Consider the following 16,830-nt stretch of genomic DNA (forward strand, 5'->3'; position numbering starts at 1 on the left):
CTCTTTTGATACATTCATAGTGAGCCAAGAAGACCTTTTTGAATATAGAGAACTTGAACATTTTTGGGGAAGCTTGACTGAAAATGACGACCCCGAGGAACATGAGTTTCTCTCTGGAAACATACATAACCCGACCTTTCGTTATTTCCATAAGATCCTGGCCCACACCCTTTTTGGGAAGAAGTCAAATATTACTATAGTATCACGTGATGAACTCTTCATCATGTTTTGTGCTTCCCAGAACCGTCCTGTGAATGGTGCTACTTTTATGTTGGCGAACTTTGACCGCTTATCCAAGATGAACGAGCACCAATTCAAATAGGCGGATTGATAACCATGATTGGTAATGCTATCGGATTACGTCAACCTATGCTTGACCTAAGCCCTTTTTGTGGCATCGCGACTATGAGTATACCTTTCCTCTTCAACATGATGTTTATATCAAATCTCGGGCCTGAAGAGTTTGAGCTTATAATTAACAACCAAGTTCTTTGCCTATTCACCTTGCCTAGTCCGAGGACTAGTGTTCATAACCGCAATAACTGGCTCTACAACCTGAATGGAATACCCTCTCCTGCTAGATCTACTGAATCCATCCAGGACTATGAGATTTGTGACGACCAGATCCCTTATGCTGAGTCTGACCCTCAGACACCATCTGGTTATTATGATATTGACCCTCCTCAACCTATCCCGACCGAAGAGTCGGCAATACCCGATCCTAGACATCATATGCCCGGAGATAATTATAACACCATCATTCAAGCCTTGATGTCAGAACATGACGCCCTCAGAGAAGAGTTAGCTAACATGGGACAAGAATTTTTGGGATACATGAGCAGTATGACAAATCAATTCCACGAGTTGCTAAACCGTGTTAACTCCTTTGCTCCTGCAGCCAAAGATCATGCAAGTGGCTAGAAGTTGTTTTTCTTAGTTACTTAATTCTAGTTTAGGCTATTTATTAATTTTGTTTCGCATTATTTTTAATATTAGTATTTGTTTTTCTTTCGCATGTTTGCTTTTGTTTTCCAATGTTACATTATGATTATTTTATGAAGCTATTGCATTATTGGTTTATTCTATTTTGATCTATGCAATTTCTATTACAAATAATGATATCCACTATATGCTAATAATTACTATGCCTGTTGAAGAAATACACATATTATGGTAGTAGAATAGTATGCAAGACTACTTAAAAGCATTACAATAGCAAAATAAAATAAACATAAGCAAAACAAAATTACAAAAATAAAAGCTGACTGTGTGACGAGCGTCACACAAGCCATCACGGTCGTCACACCAAGTGCCTGTGACGCCCGTCACACCCCTGTCACGAGCGTAACACCTTCAGACTAGGTGAACGTTAGTAACCGTTGGAGACACGACCGTTACGCCACCCACTTTTTACCTTCCCCATTTATTCACCCATTTACTCACATTTACCCACATTTATTTATTTTTCACCCACTCCCTTTCCAACTTCCAATTTTTTTCCTATAAATACCCACCATACCTTTCTTCATAAACCACAAACCATTCTATAAAATACATTTCATTTTCTTACCTTCTACTTCTTTCAACCCACTTATCAGTATGGCGGGAAACCAAGAATTCAGAAATATCATCTTCCGATCCGAAGATCAAAATTATCAAAGGGAGAAGTTTGAGCGTTTCCAACAGCGAGGCGTCCTATCCACCAGGTATCCTGATTTACACTGTTTACAAGAATTAGGATTACTTCAAGGTATCCAATGGATGCTCCGCCTTGCTGATTTAACCTTTCTATGCACTCATAATCAACCTACCTACCCATCTCTCACCTTAGAATTTGTAAGTTCTTATTCGTACAACACTCCCACCGGTGAAGACGAGTACTTAACTGGTACCGCAACCTTCCGCATGTTCAACACCGAATACTCACTATCCCAGGATCAGCTGAGTGTCATGCTGTAGTTCCCTGTAGGAGACCGCGTCCACCCAAGAATCCCTCTGAACTCCCAGTGGCAAATAAACGCCTTCGACATGTTTAGGAAAATATCCGGAGTAGAAACCGATAATTGGGATGCACTACTTGCTTCCCATATACATAACCCAACCATCTGGTACTTTATCCGCATCCTGCAAAACACAGTTTTTGGAAGACCGAACAACAGCAAAGTCAACGCCAAGGAATTATTCTTCCTCCACTGCGTCTTTGAAATGGATACAAAGGTAAACGCTGCTTCTTTCTTATTTCATCATATCCGCACCCTATGTGCTAGAGGCCGCCAACCTTTTGTCATTGGAGGATTAATAACCATAATTGCACTTGGTTTAAATCTAGGGGACCGACTTCAAAACTTACAAGCTCTCCCACCCCTATTTATGGATATAACCTATTGTCGGTCCAGCCGCCTAATTAAAAACAGGGTAGGCGGAAGGTATTATCTCATGGTTAGTAACCACGAAGTCCCAAGCGTTGTTTTACCCAACATCACCCTCACAGATGTCACCAACCCAAACCGCTTCATCTACGACCTTAATGCTCCCGAATTTACCGAGCCCTCACACGCAAACCCGTCCCCAGACGAGTTTGAAGAAATGGAGCAAGGCGATCAGGTTCCTGCACAACAATCAGTCCCGCTCAACCCTTCCGATAACGCAGCTGGACCATCCTCACGACGTCGTCGACGAAGAAGGCCAGCAACCAATGATGACATCATGGATGTTATTGATGGTATGCAAGCGCAGAATCTCGAAGTGATGCAAATGATGCGCCAGATGCATCAACAACAGGAAGCGAGAAATGTCATAACCGACTAGTAGTTCACCCAGTTGCTCAGCAGGTTTGACGACTTAGAAGTTCGTCAACGATCACCAGGTCCAAGAACAAGAGGCGACAGGCAGCATTGATTTTAGTTTTTTCTCTTTTCTGTTTCTTTTGTTTTATTTGAAACATTGGGGACAATGTTCCATTTAAGTGTGGGGGGGAAAACCTTGTTCTTTCAACCTTCCCTTTTCAAGTATGTTATTTTCCCTTTCATTGTTATTTCCCTTCCTTATTATAAAAAAAAAATAGTTATTGTAATATATATTTATTTTAAGTTAAGTCCCTAGTGTGAAAAATTTCAATTATCTATCCCCCTCAATTTTCTTGAGCCATAACAAAAATTTAACACAATCAATAAATATAAAGGTTGCTTATTTTACAAAACTTGAGTGAAATCAAGACAAATTATTACCATACCAACGCTCTAAACAAACCTCAACATGTTAGATCAGAAAAGTACCTATTATACCAATCCCTTGAACTTTTAATTTTACAGTAACCCCGAGTAGTTTATACAAGAAGTCAGCACCATCTTAATAGCAAACAACGTGGAGAGCCGATGAATATAAGTGAATGATTCCCAAAAATTGCAAAAAAAATATATATCAGGAAATGCACTAATTAAGTTAGGTGATCATTACCCGATCATTTAATCTAAAGGTTGCAGATCATACAAAAGCATGATACGAAAGATCCATTATGAGTTGGTTCAGCAGGTATCTGGTGCTGAACTTGGTAGGGCGGACTACGGTCCGATCTCCCGCAATTTGCAATGGACTAAATAACAAAGTTATCCAACTTATGTACCAGAGCTTCAAGCTAAAAAGGGCATCAGAATCACTAACCGGTCACTCCACTATGTGCGCGAAATGATAAAGGGCTTAATGTGATTTCGCTAGAATGAAAACGGGTGAAATAAGAGTAAAGGAACTAGGCTAGTTATAATAGCATGACTCGAACTGGTTTGCATAAGGTGAGGTTATCTGAGGTTGTAACGGTAGTTGTTGATGTCAAGATTAAACCCAGGTTACTTCTAAACAAGGTTTACTTGCAACCTGATACGAATTGATGTGTGTTTTGAAATTTCATCTGGCTAAATTTTTAAACGATTTCTATACTGTATCTTGCTTGAGGACAAGCAAAGGTCTAAGAATGGGGGAGTTTGATAACATGAAATAATATCACATTTTTGGACTCGATTTAATTAAATTATATTATTATTTGTTTCGATTTATTTCATTTTATTCGATATTACTTGGAACTTTTCCTTTTATTTGTCTCAGGTAATTTATTTGAAGCATAAGTGAAAAAGGGAGAAAAGGGGGTGAAAAAAAAAGATAATGAAAAGCAAAATCCACAAAAGCCCAGCACAAAAGCCAGGAGCGTTGCACCTGTGACGACCGCCACACAAGGTGTGACGAGCGCCACGCCTTACTACCTTGTGTTACGAGCGTAACACATGGTGTGACGCCCGTAACACCCCTCTCCTTTTTTTTAGCTCCAGAAGCGCAACAGAGGCACGTTGAAGCCTATTGTTACGCTTGACCCTTGGAACGTGAAGACTATTTTACGGAAAGGACTTTTGGAAACCGTTACAAAGCATACTAATATAAATAGTTGCTTTTAGCCAACCCTGAAGCCCCCGTCCCTTTCCGCCGTGCAAGCATATTTTACAGCATTGTTTCCTTTCTGCAGCTTTCTACTTTTATTTGCAATTTTTATTTCCTTTTCCAGTCAATCTTTTAAGCACTAAATTAATTTTTCACACAATAGTTTCTAAATCGGAAACTATTGTGTATCTTTTACTAGATCTAACCTTACGTTAGATCCTAGAATTTTATTCCTTCGCTTTTATTTTCCTGTCCGATTAAAGAATTCAAGAACAAATCCAACCGGTCTGTGGTGGAGTGTTCAAGATTGCTATTAATTATTTAGGTTCTTTTATTTATTGTTTTAATTTATATATGCCCTGCATTACTGTTTATTTATATTATTTGCCTGATATCGTTTTATTTAAGCATGATAACTGTTTAGACCTGTTTAGCATGTCCGGCTAATTAATTTAGATATCGGTATGTAAAGTAAGCGGAATGAAGGAATCGAAACTAAGTTGGTTTAAATTCATTTAAAAATAAAGTCACTCTTTTTATGGTCTCAATTTACAGCATTAATCCCAAAGTTTTTGTACGAGAGTAAAAGACATAAAGAAGTTAAAAGCAATAGAGCGAAAGTTTGAGTTTTTAACTGGACAGTGTAAATTGGACGTTAATTCTGAATCAGGGCGAAAGCAATTTTTTGAGTTAATTAAATTCTAATCTTTTTCAAAAAGTATTTTTAAAGGTTAAATGTGAGGACGAGAGTTAAGCATTTAAGTTTAATTATATAATCTAAGTCAACAGAGCGAGAGTTTGAGACAAGGGTGTTTAAATGGTTATTATTTTTATAAAAAGAGTTTCTATAGATTCTATTGTTTTCAAAAAGTGATTTTGGACTTAACTAATAAGTGACAGCTACGTTAATTTAAAGTCATGGTCTATTCAACAGAGCGAGAGTTTGAGAAAAGGCTTTTAATCAATAGTGTCTACTGAAAAGATTTATTTTAAAACCAAGAAACCAATGAAGATTTGATTCCCTAATTATGACGAACTACATACCGATATCCTCTTAATTGATATTTAATTTAGATCTAATTTCAGTTTTACTTTTCCCCCCGAACAATCAAAGTATCATCCGCCTTAGCTTTACGAAGTAACCTTAGAAAACGGTATATCGATTCATAAGTCCCCGTGGGATCGATATCTTTTAAAACTACGCGATAGAACTGTGCACTTGCAGTTAGTACCCCATTCGACTCATAAAGTCGCGATCATTTTCTTCAAGAGTTTGGAGGTGATTTGCCTTGGAAACCCTAGTTTTACAGGGTATCTTGAGTAGCTTCTATAACAAGCTATCTCACCAATTGATCAAATTTCTCAAGGTACACTTCAAAATTCATCATCTTATGCATATGTTATCTATCATGAGTCTAAAAAGCCAATAGACTTGAAGGTTATCAAGGTGGTTGATGGTGGTTGGCCAGATGAATTCATCTGATCAAAACTGGGTCTCCCTAGACCCTATCTCCTACAATTTTCACCATATGAAAATTATTCCAAGATCAAACTTACTCTAAATGACATTCCAAACAACTTTCATGTTGAGACCTAGAGCTAGTTTTGCTTGTAAAATCATTTTCTATGTTGACAAATTATAGGTCATTTTGTCTAAACTCTAATTTGAAAGTCAACTTCCCAAGACCATAACTTGCTCAATTTTTATGAGATGAAATATTTACAAGTTTCACAATACAATTCAATACGTCTACTTCAACTTTAATGTTTGGAGTAAGAGCGAATTCAACTTTTATGAGCATGTGATATGAGGATACATTATAGGTCATTTTTTACCTATACCATTGAACAAGTGATTTTCCTCAACTTCAAAAATACATAAATCTATCATTATAAATCCAAATGACATGAAATTAGTGACTATTTTGAAGGTCTTTGAAATATACACAACTTTGATGAACACACTTTTCTCATTTGAAGCTCACATAAAAAGTAAAGCAAGGTGGAATATTGAGATATATGGCTTGACACTTAGAAAAAATTTAAACATGTTGAAATTTCCAAACTTCCACCTCAATATTCACCATGATCCAAGTTCAAAATGAAAAAGTGTCCAACATCAAAGTTGTTCCCCTTGATCTAAGCTTTCCAAAGAACCCAAGTTCATGGATTTTGGATAAAGTTTGCTAGGGCTGCGCATGGCTTTAACAGGTGTGCATGATTGGAAGAAATCAAATCCAAAAAATCACATTTCACATTGCCTTGACATCCAAGCCTCATTTGAACTTCAGAATGATTGTACATGGATCAAATTGGATTGCTTCATGGGCCTGTACACGCCCATGCAAGCTTATGAATGAAATGTCCAAATTTAGCAATTTTTCAAGTGTGCAAATATCAGTCCAATTGCTATAAATACATGCCCTTGCGCGCCAGCTTTTCCCCAGAATTGAAACTCTCACCATTCAAAGGAAAACCTGAGAATTTTCAACTTGAAAATTAAGTTTGAATCTCATTGTTTGGAGATTCAGAAACTCCGGGATCCAAAGCATTGTACCATTACCAAACCTCTCCTGCAAGCTTCTCAAGTGTGATCGGATCAAGGTTGAAGCAAGCAAGATCCATTTCTCCACAAAATTGAAGGTAAATTTCAGAAAACTTCTTTTCTTCGATTCTCACTCAATTCTCATCAATTCTCTTGAATCTTTGGTTGTCTGAAGCCCTACCAATATAAGCAAGAAGGTTGAGTTGCTTTGAGGTTAAATTGAAGCAACTCAGTTGTCACACCTCAAAATTCAACTCCTCATATCTTTTTATATATTTGGAGTTAGTTGAAATTAATTTCAGATTCGTGCTCTACACCATTTTTTCTTTCAGATCATGTCCTCCTTTTTTATTTTGGTGATGGTTGAGGGTGGACCAGTCCGGTGAGGTCCACCGGAGAAGAAGACCGGAGCTCTGGCTCCGGAGGTGTGTTGGCACGTCTCCAGACCACAAGATCCATTTGAAATGTTTTAATATTAGGCGTTGGTTTTGATTACCACGCGTGTGGCGCGCTGACTAAGTTCCACCGTGAAACGTGCGTTTCCATCCACTTGATCTGCCACCTCAATTAATGAGCGAGATCAAGTGGCTCACGTTTTTATGATTTTTTTATTTTTGTTTTAATTCATTTGATTTTTAATTATTTCATATTAATTTTAATATTGATCCAAAAAATATGAGAGTTTTACCAAAATTTTATAAATAAATTCCTCTTTCATATTCTGTAATAAAATTATTTTTTGGATCATTATTAATATTTTTCATGATTTAATTGACTTTGTGATTATTTTTAATTGTTTAAAAATAATTTTAAGTCTTTAAAAGTTCTGAAATTTTTTCTCCAAAGTCCTTTGACCTTGTTTGATCTATGATAAATCTCATGGCCATTTCTTTGGTGTTTTGATGAGGTTTTAGGAATTTGACAAACCATATTTAATTTAAATGCATTATTTTAGTATTTTTTAAATTGAATAAATGCCAAATAATTGTGTTGCCCTATTGTGATGGGTTGTGTAAGTTTGACTTATGTTGTTGGGCCTTGGTCAAGGTTGATTTGACTTTGCTAGGTTAATATCATTGGATTTAGGGGATTGATGGAATGTACATTCCATTTCCCAAAATAAATGAACGATATTAATTTGGTAAAAGTCCTCCTTTGACCAATTTGAGTTATGATCCATTTCCCTCCCTCTTCATTTAATTCCCCTTTTTATGCATTCATTTCATTTCGTCTATGATGTCTCTAAATCCTAAGGCTATTTGATCCAAAAACTATCATAAGTATGGATGAGATTAGGTCACCTCTTTTGAATATTCTTTTTGTGTGTGGTATGCTTCATGAGCATAGTTCGTTATACTATGTCTCTAACATGCATTAACACCAAAAAATTATATTGCCCGGCCTCAAATAGTTGTGACTTCTACATAAGTCCAATTACAATTTCTTAACATATCACTAAATTTTTGACACAAAAGGCATAGCATTCTAGTTAGTGAGATTGTAAGTCTCCCCTCTTTCATGGTATTGTGTGGAAACTTTGCCTTTTTTCCTTCCTTTGTAAAATGTATTGGCTCAAGGATCCATGCTTGTGATAAGTGGGTTGAGTGTTCTCCAAAGAATGACTTAAAACAAAAAGCAAAAGCAAAACAATACTAACTTCTAACTCATTAACAACTAACATTTAATTTCAAGCCATTTACTTTAATGCCATTTAATTTCAAGTCTATATTCATTTCCCATTATTCATGCCATTTTAATTGTTTATGTTAATGCCATTTTCACTTTGTCCACTTGGACCATATTGTGTGATATATTGTTTGTGTGGCCTTTGACCACTAATGTACATGATAACAACAAAAACCCTAAAAAACTTTTGTGTGGACTGTTGACTTGATCTTGGACCAAATGGACTTAGAATTTAGGCAACATCCTTATGCTAAAGGACTTGGCCAATGCCAACATCTGATATATCTTTGAAGATCCCTTTGAGTTCATCTGCAACATGATCATTATGAAGTTGTTATTTTGAACCTGTGACTTATGGAATTCATCTGCTACATGGGCAAATTTGAAGAAGATCATGGAGTGGATAAGGCTTGGATGAGGCTATCTTTATTTGATGCCTTTCTCTTCAAGATAATAATGTATGCATTGTTTGTGGCTTGATTCCAATATCCAAGGGAATTTGGGGTTTCTATGAGACATTCTTGTCTATTGCGGGGTTTTCGTTACCTTTAAGTTTATTGATTAAACCAAAAGTAAACATGCAATTCGAGTCGTCACCGCACTTTTATTTGTCCAAAGGAAAGGCTAAAAAGTGAACAAAAGCCAAGGTAAGAAGTTTTATCAAATCAAAAACTAATAAAAATGTCAGAGATCTAGGTAAGGGGGGTGGTTATGAAATGGGAAGGTTTTACGCACCCAAAACATCCTTAGTACTCTAAGGGAATCCTTTTTGCAAAGATGTGTTATAGGTTGGTACTTGAGAAAAGATTTGTGCAAAATATTGAGGGGATGAGAAGAGAATAGATTATATTTACAAACTTTGTTTGAATGGATGAACCCATTGCCCGCGTACCATCACAAAGGAGGATCAAAACCTCGTAGTTCGGGGTAAAAATCTCAAAGAATTGGTGAATTGATTTGACCAAAAGCCTTAAGGTCTTTTGTTATCAAAGGGAGAAAACTCAACCTAAACCAACAATCCACCATGTGAGGAAGGATTCAACATACTAGTGAGGTGTTAACCCTATAATAAGTATGGAAGACTTATAATCCAATCACTAAGGATGAGGTGAGCTTTACATCAACCACTATGGTAACTCAAACCTATGACTAATGTTTATAAAAAGGTTTTAACAAAGGTGGGCATTGGAACCACAAAATCAACTTGAAATGAGTTATACTTACAAGTTAGATGTATTTACAAAATAAAGTCAAAGTTGGATTAAGGTTTATTAACAATGAGTATTTATGAAAAGAGTTTGAAAAGTCAAAGGCATAAGGCCTAGGTTTCTAGTGTGAAACAAAGTCAAAGTTTGAAGAAAAGATTTTGGCTTGGTTAGAGTGGGGAGAAGAAGAGAAGGGCTAGTCCTAAAGCATACAAAGATAAGAGAGAAAAGATAAATCCTTAGAGTTCCTTTTCTTGAAATCATAGAGATGATTCAAGATGCTCCTTTCTTTTGGACTTAGTACATAATCAAGCAATCAAACAAATTGGATTCAAGCTCCTAGGATCTCCATTTGGCTTGTCTCTCTTAACTTGGCCACTCATGACAATGGACCTCTTTTCACTATCTCAAGATGGGTTGAGGAATAGGTTTCGTACTTTCCATTGCAGTAAGTTGAAATGCAATGGGGTTGTTGACAATGTTTATGGTGGTGGAATTTTTGGTGCGAGTAGAGGAAGCCATTGATATGATAGAATAAGGTTGTTGTGAGAAATTGCAGAAAGGATGCGCAGATGAAGAAACAGGAAGAGAATAATGAAGGTGAAAAGTTTTTCTGGGAAATTGCAGCGCAGGAAAATCATCATTGCAGTTTTTCTAGGAAATTGTAGCGCAGGAAAATCATCATTGCAAAAAAAAATATCATTAACGATTAGATGGCCAACCGAAATTTGGAAAGTTAAAAGTCAAGTTTCTTGGTCGAAGCGCCTCAATCGAAACTGGCCTTTTGGGATGGGGTGAGGGGCAATTTGTTAGCTGGTAAATTTCGACCTAAATAGCATGAAGCTAGGTCAACCAATAGGAGGTCAGAAGTAGGGTCAACGAAGGTGGAAACCAAGAGAGTTGGGTTGGCAAAGGAAGTGAGTATGTCGAAGTCGAAGGATAACTTACCATGATGGGAACAAATTGTGGGAAGCAGCTGACACGCGGCACATCGTGAATGGCTCATAACCTCCTTGCAGTTATTTCTTATTACTATTTAAGTAGATGTAATTTTAATTTCAAGGGGGTGGTATTTTTAACATTGCAATAGGAATACACTTGAAGTATCAAGCTTTTGAGAGTAAAAAGTTAACTTCCTGCAAAAATGTACTTCTGCTTCCACCTTTGTTTTCAAGTCATTTAACTTTTCAAGTTATTTTCATTTGCTTCGTTCATTTACATTTGTATCTTATCTTTTATCTTTCCTTACTTTTACTGCATTTCTATTTTGCAAGGACTTCAATTGTTGTTCTAACACTTTACCAACTAAACCATCATATACTTAACACACATCAGTCTAGGACTTTGTAGCCGGTCCTGCAAGTAAACCTCGGTAGGAAGGCTAGAGATTCTTGCGTAAACACAAGGCGTAAACAACCTTATGGAATGCCAACAACAATGATGACTAGTTTACATAATAATCCATCAACGTTTGTCGATAATGTCGCGAGTGCGTATTCACCAATCACGGTGTCTGGTTCAACCATAAGAAACCATGGTCGAACTATGCAACCCCATATAGGAATGGGATTTGGGTCTCAGGAAATGCATACCTTGACAACAAATTATGTCATGGCAGTGCAGAATTAGATGGAAAAGACTAACCATGACATGGTAAATACTCTAACACAACAAATGGGTACGATATTCAATCCATTGTTTCAAAACAAGAATCAGAGTTACTAGTAGTTGGAAACTCAAATAAATAGAATTGCTAATTTTTTTTGGCGCTCCCCCGATGCAGGTTCGACCTGTGGTTCAACCCTAAGTCGTTAGACAAGTTCAGAACGAGGGGTTGGTTTTGGAGGAAAACACTGTGAACCATGGACAATAAGTGCTTCTCAATTGGTTGAACAAGAGATACTTAGGGAGGAAGAGTGTCCACCTGTTGTGATTGTTAATCGAAATCAGGATGCTGACCAAGTAGTCCATTAGGTTCGATAGGGAAGTCTATTAGGGGAAAATAACCTCGTGACCATTGTCGAATGGATTTTGGCACAAAATGGGGTGAACATGGGCCTGAAGAGGCCTAATTACACATGTATTCTTTCAGAGTTTGTGTTGCAGACTGAACTGCCAAGGTGTTGGAAGTTCCCTAAATTTACAAAGTTCCTGACGACACTAACGAGTCTACCATCAAGCACGTTGCTCGATAATTAACTGAGGCAAGTGACATAGCCAACAATGATAATCTAAGGATGAGATATTTTCCTAGTTCCCTAATTAAGAATGATTTTACATGGTTTACCACCCTACCTTGCCATTCAATTAATGATTAGTCTCAATTAGGGAGGTTGCTTCATGAGTACTTTTACATGGAGCGATCTAAGATTAGTTTAAAAGAATTTTCGAACGTGAAGAAAAACTTCGATGAGTCGATCGACGACTATCTAAATCGATCCTAGTTTCTAAAAATAAGGTGCTTTACTCAAGTGCCTGAACATAAGCTTGTTGAAATGGCTGTTGAGGGGGGGGGGGGTTATATCATTCCATTAGGAAGAAATTAGACACGCAATATCTAAGAGACACGACCGAGTTAGCTGAAAGAGTTCGGTAGGTCGAAAGACTAAAGGCCGAAAAATCCAGAGTGAGTAAGGGTAAGAAAGAGTGTGTGGCTTATGTTGACATGGAGGATCAAGACCTAATTTTTGAGGTCGAATTGGTCCATATCGAAGAGTCTGAGGTTGAATATGTGCTAGAGGAAAAAATTTCATTTCATGATAAATAGTAACAATAAGCGAGTTCATTGGGTTAAAAGGTGAAATGAAAATTAAAAAAATAAACAAATATTTTCTTAACCATGATACTGGGGATGTACCAAATTATTTACTTAGTAGTTTGACGATCGCTCCCTCTTGCCTTTTTGCAACCTCTCGGTCCTTCTAGATCGGTATTGAGCATGACCCATACATCTATAAGGTTGACGGTAAGTTTTTTTATGGAGATTTTACCCTGATTTTTAATATTCTCTTGACTTTAGATGAGAACACGCTTAATGCCTTCAACCTACTTTGGGGCTTTGCAGCAATATAATTTTATTTTTTGGGCTTCCTCTGTTATAAATAAAATTATCTTAATAGAGCTTAAGGGATGCCAAAAAATAGGATTTTCAAGCCTCCAAGTTATATATGACCATGGATACCATGTCCTTCTCAATATGGTACCTCATGTTTAAGTGAATCATTAAATACAAGATCCATATCATGGCCTAAGTTGACACACTAATAATACAATCATATACTGAGTTGTACTTGAATATCCATAATTGGGTTTCAACTACCTTATGCAATCACTTTTAAACGATACCATGGAAACCAAGTACTCCCATGGTTTAGTTGTTGACCCATTAAATCCATTGAGGTCTCTCCCTTTATAGGGTTTTAGATCCACACACATCAAGTGCAAAAATTCCAAAAGGCTGGACTATACGATGTCGAAGGAGCATCCTTGATCGATTAGAACCCCACAAATATTATGTTTTTCCATCACAACCTTGGCCAACAGGGGGCGTGACAACTTGTAGTGTCATTAATCAATTATTTATGGTAGAATGGTATTTGAATCCAACTTTTCTTATTCATCCTCATGTCCTTCTCTGCTAATAATCTCTCTCAGCTTTCTTTTTATTGAACGATAGGAAGTTCCCTCGGAGCTGGGGAAACCTTCCTAATATGACCCCTGCTACTTTTAGTCATCCATGTGTTGGTATCTTGTATGGTAAAGATTCCTCCAACCATGGTTTCTTGTTACTCATTCCAATTCTATTTTCGTATTAATGGGGAGATCCTCCTTGAAGTTCAATGTATCTCCCACAACGTTCATCAACATATGAAGGTTTTCCCATATAAAAAATTGTACCTCAGGTAATGGTGTAGGCTACATGTAGCTCTTTTTATATTCATTTTTGGATTGTTCTTTTCCTTAGTCACTTGGGCAACATCATTCTTTCTCTTATGGGGAGTTCTACTCTATACCTCCCATCTTTCGAATCTCCCTTCTTTTAGGAAGAAAACCTTGACATTTTCTCATGTTAGATCAAATCCTCTAACACATCTTTCAGCTTAATTTATTATTATGTTTTGCTCGTTACTTTTATGAAAACCTTGACATATTCTCATGTTGGATAAAATCCCTTATTTCAACTTTCAGTTGAATGCATTATTGTGTCGTGGTCATTACTTTTGTGAAAGACTTGACTTTTTCACGTTCAAGGTCAAACCCTCTATTGCAACTTCCAGTATAATGTACTTCTTTGTATTATGTTTGTTACTTTTGTGAAAACAGAAGTATTGAGACCTATCAAGGCGGGGGAGCTCTCATACATTTTTTGATATTTTAACCTCTTCTTCTAGGAACCTAGTGTTTAAAGTTGCATGTTTTTGATACGTTAAGGGTTATAATTTTTATTGCTTTTATTTTAAGCTTTTGGTTTTTCTATTTCTATCATTGAGTCTGCTATTCAATTACGCATTTCTAGATTGAGTTTTAGATCCTTATTTTAGAAAGCATAAATTAAAGTGTTTGATTATAGCTTAAGCAATATGATTGAAATTAATCTACTGAGTTATTGAATCAAGAACTATGTTTGATAATGATTCAAGTCATGAATATAGTACAATCTCAAAAATACTTTGAAAATTTAGGAAAAAAGATATTCTTCCTGTGTGAGTAGAATAAAACATTTTTGTTTGATCAAATCAGACTCATGGAGAGCTCGGGAATGCATCTCCAGTTTTCATGACTCAAATCATAGGAATATCTGATATAAATCATAACACTCTGATTTGAATCACATGGAATGCTTGATTCAAATCATAGTGAAATGAGAATTTTCATATTTACTTATAGAATTCTCATTTGAATCACCCGTTTGTATGATTTGAATCATGTGACTGGAATCACAGATGTTGTTGTGAGTGCATCTTCTATTAAATTCTATTAGGAGTGTTTTGTATGATGTCAAAACTAGGTTTCTTTAGCGTTTATGTACATTGGACGATATTCTCTTATTCTTTATGTTCATTTCACCATTAGGAAGCATACAAGTCTATGGAAACATCTTTGAAAAAGTTGCATGCATTAAACATGCATGAAAAATCAAGTTTCATAAAAATATTGCAGGACAGGTCGACACATTCCAAGACAAGTCGAATTATAGTGAAAGTTTTTAGACTATAGGTCGACACATCCATGCCATAGGTCGGCACGTATACTGCATTATTAAAGCATGTAGCTTCTGTTTCATTGCTAACTCCATAGGTCGACACATAGGAGGCACATGACATTGATAGGTCGACGCATGATCTTCAACATGTCGACCTATACGATGATTTTTTCCATATATTTTCATATTTTCTCAAACTTCCTTGCATTACTTTTTGCTCTCATTCACCCATGCATATACATACTTCATACATCCATCATTCTCAAGTAAGGTTTCTAGAGTTAGTAAAACCTACATGAATCCAAGATTTCAAAGCATCTCATAATCTTTAATTCAATCTATGCATACACACAATCAAACTACACATAATCATTTTTTGATTGGGTGTGTCATACCCTGATTTTGGCCCTGAAAAATTTACCCTTCATTTTTTCCTAGAAGCACGGGATTATGTTTTACACTTCATGGGCATCATACTAGGTCATACTCATTGCATACTGCATTAGTGACTTGGAAATCAGGTTTAGATTGATCACTCCTTAACAGAAGGAGCCCACACAAAACAAGATTGAGAATTGAACTTCATTCTCTAAGTATACAAGTCTCAAGGGTCTCAAGGGGTTCCAGGTATCCCATTATGGTCCTCAGTCTACATACAAAAAATCAGCTTTTTATTTGAGCCAGAAGTGCTTCAATTGATCACTGGAGTCGGGAATCAGGCAGTTTGGGAAAAGTCAACTGTGGGGCCGGAAAAGTCAACTCCTGACTTTTTGAGAGTGGAATCTCAAAATTCATGCCTAGGGGAGCCTACATGTGAAATTTGATCAAGGTTGGATCATGGATTCATCATTTAATCAAGAATTGGAAAAGTTACTTAATTTGGAATTGGTTGACTTTCCATTTAGGGCAAGTTTTTATGATTCTTGCACTCACTTTAAGCCCATCTTCCATCAAGATAAAAGCTCCATTTGAAACTTTCTCCATCATGAAAGTTGTTCCTATTGTTCCAAGATTTCTAGAGATATAAAGTTTGCTCCATTTGGATCAAGATTGAGAAAGTTATGCTTAGTCAAAGTGGGACATATTTTTAGGACACTTAGAAAAATTTCTAAGTCTCAAAATCTTCAAAGTTTGTCAAGACTTCTTGGCCAGTTTTCTTGCATTTCAAGGCATCATTTGAAAATGTTTTCTTCACAACAATTGTACTTTGCCATGTCCTCTTTCACCTCCTTTTGGAATCATCTCATTTGGATCCATGGTTTGAGAGATACATTCACCTAAAGTGGGCATCATGACTTGATTTTTTGGCAGATTTTAGGCCAAACTTGCCCAACCAGTTTGGCATGGTGAGACCTGAACTTGAGGCCCATTTTTCACCTTCTTCCACTCATCATTTCCACTTGTGCTCAACATGAAAGATGACATACTCCATGAGGTCTTACTACTGTTTTCATTATTTCATCATTTGGTAGCTTGCTCATTAAGTTACATAGCCACAAAGTCATCATCTTGGACTGTTTTCTTGCTTGCCAAACCAGACCAAAGTTATGCTGCATAAATCCAGCCCATGTTTGTTTCCTCATTTGGCCATGCACCTTTATTTCACTCACTTAAACACTGCGAAAATAAGTATCTCAAGTGCCTTTTCCTTTTTCTACTACACCTCACCATTTGCAACCAAAATGCACCATTTGCCCACATCATGGACAAGTTATTTCTGAGCCCATTAAGGGGCATGAAACCCACCATATTTAAAGACATAAACC

This window comes from Lathyrus oleraceus, chromosome 6 (assembly GCF_024323335.1).
Source record: "Lathyrus oleraceus cultivar Zhongwan6 chromosome 6, CAAS_Psat_ZW6_1.0, whole genome shotgun sequence".
NCBI lineage: Eukaryota > Viridiplantae > Streptophyta > Magnoliopsida > Fabales > Fabaceae > Lathyrus > Lathyrus oleraceus.